Genomic DNA, 12682 nt, shown 5'->3' with positions numbered 1-12682 from the left:
TTCCAATTCGTCTAAGTCTTTCGCATATAATGTCCTCGCACATAGCTTTTTGAAGAATAACGACAACTCAGCAATAGCATCCATTACTTTCTTTTTCAAATATGGCCTTAAACCAATAGGTAACAACATCTGTAATAAAATATGACAATCATGACTTTTCAACTCAAATAATTTTCCATCTTTCATGTTAACATTTCGAGAAATATTTGCAGCATATCCATCAAGAAATTTTACAGACTTTATGAACATACAAAATTCTTGCCATTCCTTCGTTGATAACGTATAGCATGCTACTAGTTTGAACCATTTTTTTCCCCTTCTTTTTCATGTGTAGATGCTTACGAATATTTAAATCTTGTAAATCAAGTCTTGTCTTTTGTTGCGATAATTTTGCTATGCAAGTGCACACAGTCGCAAACTCGTAATAAAATGGTAAAACCAAGTATCGTCCTCAAGGACTGAGTTATCAATTACCAATCAATTAATTTCTTGTTCTATTTGATGAATTAAAATTCTTGATTTTTGTAAAATACAGCAAAAGAACCAATAAAGTGCAGAAATAATAATCGACAATTAAATAGAATAATAACTAATAGTAAAACTTTTAATTCAATCACTGAGAAACAATTAGGATATTCAATCTCATCAACTATCCTTCCTATTATTCCCTAATGCAAAGTATGAATTCTTCTTTTTTTTTTTTTACCTAATTCAATTAACAAGTTGAAACAGCAGCCTATAATCATACTATGAATTATAAACTCAACCTAGGTGAAAATTTCCTATATTTCTATGGTAAATTGAACCACAAAGGTAGCATTAAATTCCACAACTTAATAACAGTTACACAATTAATTCAGATACTTTCGTTCTAAATTAGAATTATGTCCAATATAACCAAAGTATAATTAAATCTCACTTCTCAGATTTTGACTTAAAAACATATATATATGACTAAAGATGGCCAATCAATAATCACTCTACAAGAACAGATTATATGGAATTGAAGAAGATTGAAGAAGATGAAATTAAAATTGCATTAGGTCATAACAGAAATTCAAGAGATTCAATTGAACATCCTAAACAGAAAATTAGTTCATAGTCATAGTGCTAATCACAACAGAATTTAAAGATAACATCAAGAAGAAAAACATGTAAAAATACTCTAAGCTTGAGCCTTCAAAACCAGAACTCCTCCCTTTGTCCGTACGTACTTCTCTTTCCTTTTTCGTCCTTTAAAACCTAGGATTTTAGATTTTAGAGAGGCGGGCTGCGGCCCTACATACACTATGCCGCGGCCCGTGTCCAAATTCCTGGGCAAAAAGCCCTTTCCATGCCGCGGCCCTCCGAAGCCATGCCGCGGCCCGCATTGTTGTTTTCTGGGCAGAGTGCCCATCCATGCCGCGTCTCTATCTAGCCATGCCGCAGCCCGAAGACTTCCTGAAAAACAATGCTTCTGTTTCCCACCTAGCCGCGGCTCCCCTTTGCTCATGCCGTGGCTCTTAAGGGAATTCCCAATTCTTCAAGTTTTCATCCCAAATTTTCACCAACACTTCCAAATTGTGTTAAAAACCATTCTTTATTGAAATATGATGGAAAACTCGGTTATTTCTTCCCTTTCTTTGGCATTTTCTTCCACATGCTCAATTCTTCCTGATATTCACAAAAACAACCAAACAAAGCGTAAACCCGCGCTAAAACAAGGAAAAACAAAATAAAAGACTACTAAAAACATCACCAAAACATAATAAAAATTAGACTCATCAAACTCACCCAAACTTAACCTTTACTCGCCCTCGAGTAAAGACCAAATTAAACTAATCAAAAAGAAACAAACACAGACGAACAAGCTAAACCATCATTACCATCTACACTACTTTGCCAAAACTCATGAAATCTCAATTGCAATATTTATAACCAGAATTTCAGCTCAATTGCCTTAAAGTCCAACTTATATAGTTCAATTAGGGAAATCAATAATATATCATGAAAATGACTACAACACTTGCATTCTATCATATATGCTCAACTCATTCCAGACAATTCCACAAACCAAATCTACAATATGCTTGCATTACTTGACCTTCTCCACTAATGTCAACAACACATGTTTTGAAATCAAAAGGACTTTCACAGGTTATAGTGTTAGGCTTAGGTAAATGTAGATGAAATTCTCATTTAGGCTCAGTCGTTACCATAAGCATAAAAAAAAACCTTGAAACCCACCAAATTTCTCTTTACCACACCAAAAATCACCCTTTTATACAATTAGAGAGAGAGATGCCAACACTTTTCATTATTTTCTTCTTTTCTTTTTCTAGACTTATCACTTTTTTTTTTTTTCAAATCACACTCCCCCAAACTTATTATTTTCTATATATATATATGATCAAGGAGTGTGACAAAGTGATATTATTCTTTTTTTTTTTTTTTTTTCAAAGACTTCTCTCTCTTTTTTTTTTTTTGTTCAATCATACTATATTCCAATCATACCAACTTCTTACTATTTTTCCTTCTTCTTTCCCATAGATTATATGCTTATGATAACAAAAGGAAAGGAAAACAAAAATAAAGAAGTTAAGAAATTTAGGCTCAAATAGTATGATCAAGACAAAAACCAAGTTCAAGGCTCAAAAGGGTAACTAAGGATAATTAACTCAAGGTCGGCTTGAAAGGCACAATCGATACAATAAAATTGCCTAAATCACTTTTCTAAACACATGTCATCAAGAATTTCGCCTCAAAAGCCAAATAATGCAAGTTCTATTAGATTCAAATTGTCATTCCACCAACCCTAGTCAAACACATATAATACAATCCAAAATGTTGTCTTTTCAAAACATATCAAAAATTTCCCACAGAACTTTTTAAATTCAACTCTAAAACAATTGAACCAAGCACACAGTTGAATTCAATTTCCTTTTCACGAGCAAAGACAAAGCAACTATAGACAAGAATGATGGTTTAACCTTTACACTACAGAAAACTAAACTAAACACGCAGAAAACAAAAAATAAAACAAAATAAGCTCCCCCCCAAACTTAAGATGCACATTGTCCCCAATGTGATAAAGAAAAGAACAAGGGAAGAGAACTTACCTGACGCCACATCAGTATGGCGGTGGAGGTGGTGGAGGTGGCCACTGATATGGAGTGTACTGTGGCGGTGGAGTGAAATAATTCTCATCAGCTGAACTCATAGTCCACCTCGTGACCAAAGTATTCAACTCCTCAATGTGAGCCCGCCCATATTCATTTTGTTGCACCATAAAGTCATTATAGTGCTGATTTTGCGCCTGCTGCGATTGGATTAAATACTGATTTTGTTGAATAATGTAATCCAATCGAGCATGCGTATGCTGCGTGTGCTCGTCAAGCGGTCCTCCAATTGCCAAATTTTCAGGTGGGTTGCTGGGACCCTCTTCTTCTACTTCCTCCTCCTCAGCTTGATCAGGGTCCCCTGTTTCATCAGCCCGGCTGCGCTTATTTGGCTGAGTAGAGGCAGGCTGCGTAAGCGAAGCTGGAGGGAAGGCCGTAAACAAGGTTTGATTGATGGCCCCCATTGGCCTCCGGACTAGATCACTGGAAAAGGTTGGTACCTCATAAGTACTACATAAAGTCGAAAGAAAGGTACCATGGGCGACACCAGCGGTAGTGTTGAATCTACTGATGTTGCGTATGCTATATCGAATAATGCGGCCCACATCGACCTTCTTTTGGGTCATGATAGCATACACTAACAAACAACGCTCTCGATCAATAGAAGACAGGTGAGACATCGGCAGTAAACGTGCACTCACAAAATAAAACCACGCCTTCGCAACTGGGTTTAGCTGCCACCTGAACAACTCTTTGGGCCTCCCATTATGATAACTGAAACGTGCCCCTTCCATACTCAAGACCGCAGCCACCGCATCATAGTCTGGCTCCTCGAAATGGGCCAACTGCCAGTATTCATCCTCTTGTGCAGAAAAAGAGGGAAGACCCACTAATTGGTTGAATGCATAGGCTGTTGTAGGCACCAATTTGCCCCTGACAAAATTATTCTGCTGTGCATCTTGATATGAGAAGTTGGCGAAAAATTCATATATAATAGAGCAGTTGGCTGAATCCACATGGTTCGAGTCACAAAACAAATTCCATCTACGACGCACTATTTCAGCTTTGATCAGTTCATAACTAGGGTGTTGTACAACAGGGACCTCATTAAAGTCAAACCCCCTTTCCCTTACCACCGATCTTTTATAAATCTTTTTAAACAACTCGGCAGCGTCCTTACTAACAAATATATTAGTGTCATACTCAACTGGGGCAGGTGGTGTTGGTGGTGGTTGAGTGCGTGATGAGGATGCTTTATTGGAGGAGGTGCCTCTAAGGGGATTTCGCTTAGGACCCATAATATCTTTCAAAAAGAACCAACTAAACCCCCAATTATGCTCTCAAGAACTTGAGTATAATTTCCTTTTTGGTGTCACTCCCCCCAAACTTACTAATTACCACAATTAACAACCCCAAACACTAATTCCCACAATCAATAGCCTCAAACAGTAATTCCCACAATCAATAGTCTCAAACAATAATTCCCACAATCAATAGTTGGCAAAACCCTAAATCTTCTCACAAGAACAACAAAGAACAATCCACAACACCACAATGCAATCTAATCTCCAATCAAAAGTATTAGACTAGAGAGGATACACTTACTTGAATGGCACAAAAATCCTTCTTGTGGTCTCCTTGACTGATGGAAGTCTCAAAAAAAATTAGAGAGAAAGATGTTTGGAATGTGATTTGTATTGTGAGAGTGAATGAATGAGACAATGGCTGATTTAGGGCTTTTTATCCCAATTTTCGGACTAGGGCCGCGGCATTACCTTGACTATGCCGCGGCCCGCATCAAATTACCAGGTTGGAATGCCGCGGCCCTCTCAAACATATGCCGCGGCCCGCCTTGTGATTCTGGGAAATCTTGGGTTTAATGCCGCGGCCCTCCTCATCTATGCCGTGGCCCGCCCCTTTTCTGCCAAATTCGTGAGCCTCTGGAACCCCCAATGCCGCGGCATCATAGGGCTATGCTGCGGCCCTTAAGGAATTTTTATTTTTTTGATTTTTTTAAAGTTTTTTTTCATTTTTCACGTTTTTCACGATTCTAAAAGTCCAAAAATAAACCAAATATCCATTGTTTACAAATACAAAAGTAAAATAAATAACAAGTAAAATATAGGGTGCCTCCTACAAGCGCTGTCGTTAACGTCATTTAGCCGGACGCTGAACCCCTCTTCAGAGAGGCTTCAGAAGGAGGATAGACTTCGCTTGATCAAAACTACCACCCAAGTAGGGCTTCAATCTCTGACCATTGACTTTAAAGGAATCACCTGAATTTCCCCGAACTTCTACAGAACCATAAGGAAAGAATTGAACTATAGTGAATGGCCCTGACCATCTTGACTTCAGTTTGCCAGGAAACAGCCGCAGTCTTGAATTGAAAAGAAGTACCTGCTGCCCTGGTTGGAACTCCCTTCTGATTAAGTTCTTGTCATGCCAAGCCTTTGTTCTTTCTTTATAAATCTTGGCATTCTCATAAGCCTCATTTCTGAACTCGTCAAGTTCATTCAGTTGCAACAGTCTTCTTTCACTAGCGGCACTCCAATCATAATTTAACTTTTTCATAGCCCAAAATGCCCTATGCTCCAATTCGGCTGGTAGATGACACGCTTTACCAAACACCAACCTATAAGGAGACATGCCTATTGGTGTTTTGAATGCAGTTCTGTATGCCCAAATCGCATCATCTTACTTTTTCGACCAATTTTTCCTCGAACTGTCAACAGTCTTCTCAAGGATGCTCTTGATTTCTCTGTTCGAAACTTCAGCTTGCCCATTTGATTGAGGATGATAAGGCAAAGCTTTTCGGTGATAAACTCCATAACGAGCCAGCAGTGCATCCAATTGCTTATTCACAAAGTGTTTCCCTTCATCACTAATCAGAGCTCGGGGAGTGCCAAATCTAGTAAAAATATGTTTATGCAGAAAATTAAGCACAGTTTTACCATCATTGGCTCTAGTTGCTGCAGCCTCCACCCATTTGGATACATAATCAACTGCCAATAGAATGTATTCATTGTTGTAAGATGGGGGAAAAGGCCCCATGAAATCGATGCCCTATACGTCAAACAGTTCCACCTCAAGAATCCCTTGTAGAGGCATTTCGTTTCTCCTCGAGATATTGCCAGTCCTCTGACATCTATCACAAGCCTTGAAAAACTCATTGGCATCCTTGAATAATGAAGGCCAATAGAAACCGCTTTGTAATACCTTAGCCGCCGTTCTTGATGCTCCAAAATGCCCTCCTCATTGTTGAGTATGACAGTGATTAAGAATGGACTGCATCTCTTCTTCAGGAACACACCTTCTGATAATCTGATCAACACAGTGCCTATAGAGAATAGGTTCCTCCCAATAGTAGTGTTTCACCTCAAAAAAGAATTTCTTTAATTGCTGCTTTGACATTTCAGAAGGCACAATTTTTGCAACCAAAAAGTTCACTATGTCTGCAAACCACGGGACAGCTAAAGTCTCACTTACCCCAAACAACTGCTCATCAGGAAAATGATCATTGATTTGCACTGCTTTCTTATTTTCAGTCTCCTCCACCTCAAGTCTAGAGAGATGATCAGCTACCACATTCTCGCTGCCCTTCTTGTCACGAATCTCCATGTCAAATTCTTGAAGCAACAGAATCCATCTAATCAGGCGGGGCTTGGCATCTTTCTTTGACATCAAGTATTTAATGGCAGAGTGATCAGTGTAGACAATCACCTTGTTACCAATCAGATATGGTCTGAATTTATCACAAGCAAACACAATAGCTAGCAACTCTTTTTCTGTAGTGGCATAATTAAGCTGAGCATCATTTAGAGTCCGACTAGCATAGTAAATAGACCTGAATACCTTGTCAATCCGCTGTCCCAGAACTGCCCCCACTGCGTAATCACTGGCATCACACATCAACTCAAAAGGCAATTCCCATCTCGGAGCTATCACAATTGGAGCAGAAATAAGCTTTTCTTTCAAGAAATTGAACGCCCTCAAACATTCGTCATTAAAATCAAAGACAACTCCATTCATAAGCAGATTCGAGAGAGGCTTAGACACCTTTGAGAAATCTTTGATGAATCTTCGATAGAACCCAGCGTGACCAAGAAAACTTCTAACTCCTTTGACTGAAACTGGTGGAGGCAGCCTTTCAATGGTAGAAATTTTCGCTCTATCTACCTCAATTCCCTCACTTGAAATTTTATGGCCAAGAACGATCCCCTCTTTCACCATAAAATGGCATTTCTCCCAATTCAACACCAGATTAGCCATCTCACAACGACGCAGCACGTTCTCCAAATTACCCAAACAGAGGTCAAATGATGAGCCAAAAACAGAGAAATCATCCATGAAAATCTCAATACACCTGTCTACCATGTCTGAAAATATGGCCATCATGCACCTTTGAAATGTTGCAGGGGCATTGCATAGTCCAAATGGCATTCTCCTGAAAGCAAATGTGCCATAAGGACATGTAAAGGTTGTTTTCTCTTGATCTTCTGGTGCAATAGCGATCTGATGATACCCAGAATACCCATCCAAGAAACAGTAGTAACTGTGGCCTGCCAATCTGTCAAGCATCTGATCAAGGAAAGGCAAAGGGAAATGATCCTTCCTTGTTGCCTTATTGAGCTTGCGGTAGTCTATACAAATCCGCCACCCCGTTACAGTTCTTGTTGGAATGAGTTCATTGTTCTCATTTTTTACTACAGTCATTCCACCCTTCTTAGGTACCACTTGCACAGGGCTCACCCATGCACTATCAGAAATTGGGTAGATCACCCCAACATCCAACCATTTAAGAATTTGCTCAAGTACTACATCCTTCATGGCTGGATTGAGTCTTCTCTGGGCCTCTATGGATGGCTTGCTATTCTCCTCCAATAAGATTTTATGCATCACTGTCGCTGGGCTTATTCCTCTAATATCTGCCAAGGTCCACCCAATGGCCAATTTATGCTCCCTTAGAACCCTCAACAGTTTCTCCAATTCTACCTTTGACAGGTCAGCTGACACAATGACCGGTAAAGTTTCATTCTCTCCCAAATAAGCATATTGCAAGTGATCTGGGAGAACCTTTAATTCCAACGGTGGTGGCTGCTGAATGGAGGTTAGCGGTTTTTCAGTCGCATCCGCTAATTCTTGGAACTTTTTCCAATATGGTAAGAAAGAATTGATCCAGTTGACACATTCTCTGATCTCAGCGTCCTCATCATCATCGCCTTCATCACCCAATAATACTGCCTCTAAGGCATCACTGCTCATCCTTCTCTTGGAGACTGCCTTTTCTATCACATCCACACTAAAGCAACTGTCACTAGCCACCGGATACTTCATAGACTTGAAGACATTAAAGACCACCTTATCTCCTTGAACTCTAAGCTTAAGCTCTCCTTTTTGAACATCAATAAGAGCTTGGCCTGTGGCTAGAAATGGCCTACCAAGAATAATAGGGACATCTGTGTCCTCCTCCATGTCCAGAACAATAAAGTCAGCGGGAAATATGAACTTATCCACTTTCACAAGAACATCCTCAATAATACCTCGTGGATGTGTTAACGATCGGTCTGCGAGCTGTAAAGTGACAGTTGTTGGTTTTGCCTCCCCCAAACCAAGTCTTTTAAACACAGATAAAGGCATCAGATTGATACTTGCCCCCAGATCACATAAGGCGTGCTTGCATTCAAACTTGCCAATGGTGCAAGGTATGGTGAAACTCCCCGGATCTCTCAGCTTTTGGGGTAACTTCCTTTGTAAAATAGCGCTGCACTCTTCAGTGAGTGCTACAGTCTCATAGTCCTCCATTCTCCTTTTCTTTGACAGAATCTCCTTCATGAACTTAACATAACTGGGCATCTGCTCCAAGGCCTCCGCAAAAGGAATGTTTATGTGCAGCTTTTTAAACACCTCAAGAAACTTAGAAAACTGTTTATCAAGGGTAGTCTTTCTAAGCCTATGAGGGTATGGAACTCTAACTGGCTGCTCAATGACCACTGGGGGACTCTGTTCTGACTTCTGATGGTCTTCAGTAACCCTTTCTGAATCAGACTGTGCACCCATCTCTTTTTTCTGAACTACTGCCTGTGGAGGTCTAGGCTGCTCTGTTTGCTTCCCACTCCTCAGAGTGATTTCTTGAACTTGCTCCTTGGGGTTGACTTCAGTATTACTTGGCAAGTTTCCCTGGGGTCTGTTATTGAGCATATTGGCCAACTGCCCAACCTGTGTCTCAAGATTTCGGATAGAGGATCTGGTCTCAGTCATAAATTGAGTCTGTGTATTAGTAAGAGTCAACAGGGCAGCTTGCAGTTCATTAGGTCTCTCAGGTTGAGGCATTGGTTGTTGAGGCCTAGGCTGCATTGATGAAGAAGCTTGATTCATAGGTGGCTGAGGCATGTTATTCTGAAATTGGCCCTGAAACTGAGGTTGTTGGCCTTGATTATTCTTCCACGAAAAATTGGGATGATTTCGCCACCCAGGATTGTAGTTGTTGGAGAATGGATTATTGAGCGACCTTTGAAAGTTTCCCACCGCTTGAACTTGAGCATGATCCATTGGGGTGTTATTCATACAGATAGGGCACTGATCGACAGAATGAGCACCACCACACATTTCACACCTCACTGCCATCTGAACCGCATTAGCAAATAGACTGCTCTGTTGCAACTGCTTGGTCAAAGAAGCTACTTGCGCTGTTAAAGCGGTAATTGCATCCAGCTCATGCACCCCAGCTACCTTTCTGACTCCTGATAATCTTTCCTCAGACCACTGATGGTTGTTTGTAGCCATGTCCTCCAGCAGCTCATAAGCACCAGCTGCGCTCTTGCTCATAAAAGTGCCACCTGCTGCAGCATCTATAATAGTTCTGGTTGTTGGACATAAACCATTGTAGAAATTCTGTACTAGCATCCACTGTTCAATGCCATGATGAGGACATCTTCTCAGGAGTTCCTTAAACCGTTCCCAAGCTTCATACAGTGACTCTCCGTCATTCTGGCAAAAGTTATTTATCTCTCCCCGCAATTTAGCAGCTTTGGATGGAGGGAAGAATTTGGACAAAAACTTCTGAGCTAGATCTTGCCAGGTGACAATGGAATTTGGCTGCAGAGAGTTCAGCCAACTTTTAGCTCTGTCCCTTAGAGAAAATGGGAAGAGCCTAAGCTTAATTGCGTCATCACTCACCCCATTATATTTGAAGGTTCCACACAACTCCAGAAAGTTAGACAAATGGGTGTGAGGATCTTCAGAGGGCAACCCATTGAATTGCACAGAGGACTGCACCATTTGTAGAATGGTGGGCTTTATTTCAAAGTTGTTGGCCTCTACAGTTGGTGGGCATATACTATTTTGTACTCCCGTCAGAGTGGGTAGCACATAATCTCGCAGGCTCCTCTCAGCATTGGGTTGAGCCTGAACCCCTCGTACAACTCCAGGAGTTTGAACATTCCTGCCATCCCCTTCATTATGTGCCATCTTTACAGATTTATGGGCCTCTCTCTTCTTCTTTCTGATTTGATTGCAAGACTTCTCAACCTCAAGATTCAGAGGAACAAGTGTGTCCTTTCCTTTTCTGCCACGCATATACCAAAATTCACCTGAGATAGACAAATTAAGCAACTAAACAAATTAGAAATGAGAGAAATTAAAATCAAATTAGAATAAAAATTAATTAGACTGATATTGATAATTTTCAGTCCCCGGCAACGGCGCTAAAAACTTGTTGCGATAATTTTGCTATGCAAGTGCACACAGTCGCAAACTCGTAATAAAATGGTAAAACCAAGTATCGTCCTCAAGGACTGAGTTATCAATTACCAATCAATTAATTTCTTGTTCTATTTGATGAATTAAAATTCTTGATTTTTGTAAAATACAGCAAAAGAACCAATAAAGTGCAGAAATAATAATCGACAATTAAATAGAATAATAACTAATAGTAAAACTTTTAATTCAATCACTGAGAAACAATTAGGATATTCAATCTCATCAACTATCCTTCCTATTATTCCCTAATGCAAAGTATGAATTCTTCTTATTTTTTTTTTACCTAATTCAATTAACAAGTTGAAACAGCAGCCTATAATCATACTATGAATTATAAACTCAACCTAGGTGAAAATTTCCTATATTTCTATGGTAAATTGAACCACAAAGGTAGCATTAAATTCCACAACTTAATAACAGTTACACAATTAATTCAGATACTTTCGTTCTAAATTAGAATTATGTCCAATATAACCAAAGTATAATTAAATCTCACTTCTCAGATTTTGACTTAAAAACATATATATATGACTAAAGATGGCCAATCAATAATCACTCTATAAGAACAGATTATATGGAATTGAAGAAGATTGAAGAAGATGAAATTAAAATTGCATTAGGTCATAACAGAAATTCAAGAGATTCAATTGAACATCCTAAACAGAAAATTAGTTCATAGTCATAGTGCTAATCACAACAGAATTTAAAGATAACATCAAGAAGAAAAACATGTAAAAATACTCTAAGCTTGAGCCTTCAAAACCAGAACTCCTCCCTTTGTCCGTACGTACTTCTCTTTCCTTTTTCGTCCTTTAAAACCTAGGATTTTAGATTTTAGAGAGGCGGGCCGCGGCCCTACATACACTATGCCGCGGCCCGTGTCCAAATTCCTGGGCAAAAAGCCCTTTCCATGCCGCGGCCCTCCGAAACCATGCCGCGGCCCGCATCGTTGTTTTCTGGGCAGAGTGCCCATCCATGCCGCGGCTCTATCTAGCCATGCCGCGGCCCGAAGACTTCCTGAAAAACAATGCTTCTGTTTCCCACCTAGCCGCGGCTCCCCTTTGCTCATGCCGTGGCTCTTAAGGGAATTCCCAATTCTTCAAGTTTTCATCCCAAATTTTCACCAACACTTCCAAATTGTGTTAAAAACCATTCTTTATCGAAATATGATGGAAAACTCGGTTATTTCTTCCCTTTCTTTGGCATTTTCTTCCACATGCTCAATTCTTCCTGATATTCACAAAAACAACCAAACAAAGCGTAAACCCGCGCTAAAACAAGGAAAAACAAAATAAAAGACTACTAAAAACATCACCAAAACATAATAAAAACAAGACTCATCATCTTTTTAGTATCCTTAGACTTCCCATCAATACTAAATATTGTACCAACTACACTATCACATATATTTTTCTCGATATGCATCACATCCAAACTATGTCTTAGTTTTAATTTAGGCCTGTTGTACCCTAATTTTAGCTCGAGTCATTTACTCAATTCGAGTACAGTTGGCAACAAATATACGGAGAAATAACCAAGGGAATGATATTTGTTTATTATCCACGTAAGCAACTCCAGTTTCACATGGGCACGTGTTGTGTTTGGCGTCTTGGGTTTAACCCGAGCTACAGACATGAAGTTTGTGAAGCGTGAGCTCGTAATATTCAAATAGTTGTCGAAGTACGAGCTAGGAGAGATACTCAGCTCGTGGCATCTTTGATATATTGCATACCCGTGGATCCCAAAGACTCGGGTATTTTTATACGATTATTTATGACCAGCCTGTCATATTTAATGTCCCAGATAATATGAGACCATTTATTTTG

General features: G+C 39.7%; 1 non-coding gene across 1 annotated transcript; it reads left to right on the top strand.

The window, feature by feature from the left end:
* Nucleotides 1-10011: 10011 nt before the first annotated feature.
* On the top strand, nt 10012-10118 carry LOC133799050 (small nucleolar RNA R71). Its single transcript, XR_009876258.1, has one exon. It is a non-coding gene; the product is annotated as a small nucleolar RNA R71 (small nucleolar RNA).
* Nucleotides 10119-12682: the final 2564 nt, after the last annotated feature.

Source organism: Humulus lupulus, chromosome 8 (assembly GCF_963169125.1).
Source record: "Humulus lupulus chromosome 8, drHumLupu1.1, whole genome shotgun sequence".
In the NCBI taxonomy this organism is placed as follows: domain Eukaryota; kingdom Viridiplantae; phylum Streptophyta; class Magnoliopsida; order Rosales; family Cannabaceae; genus Humulus; species Humulus lupulus.
The sequence above is the reverse complement of the archived record's forward strand: the minus strand, read 5'-3'. Positions and strand labels throughout refer to the sequence as shown.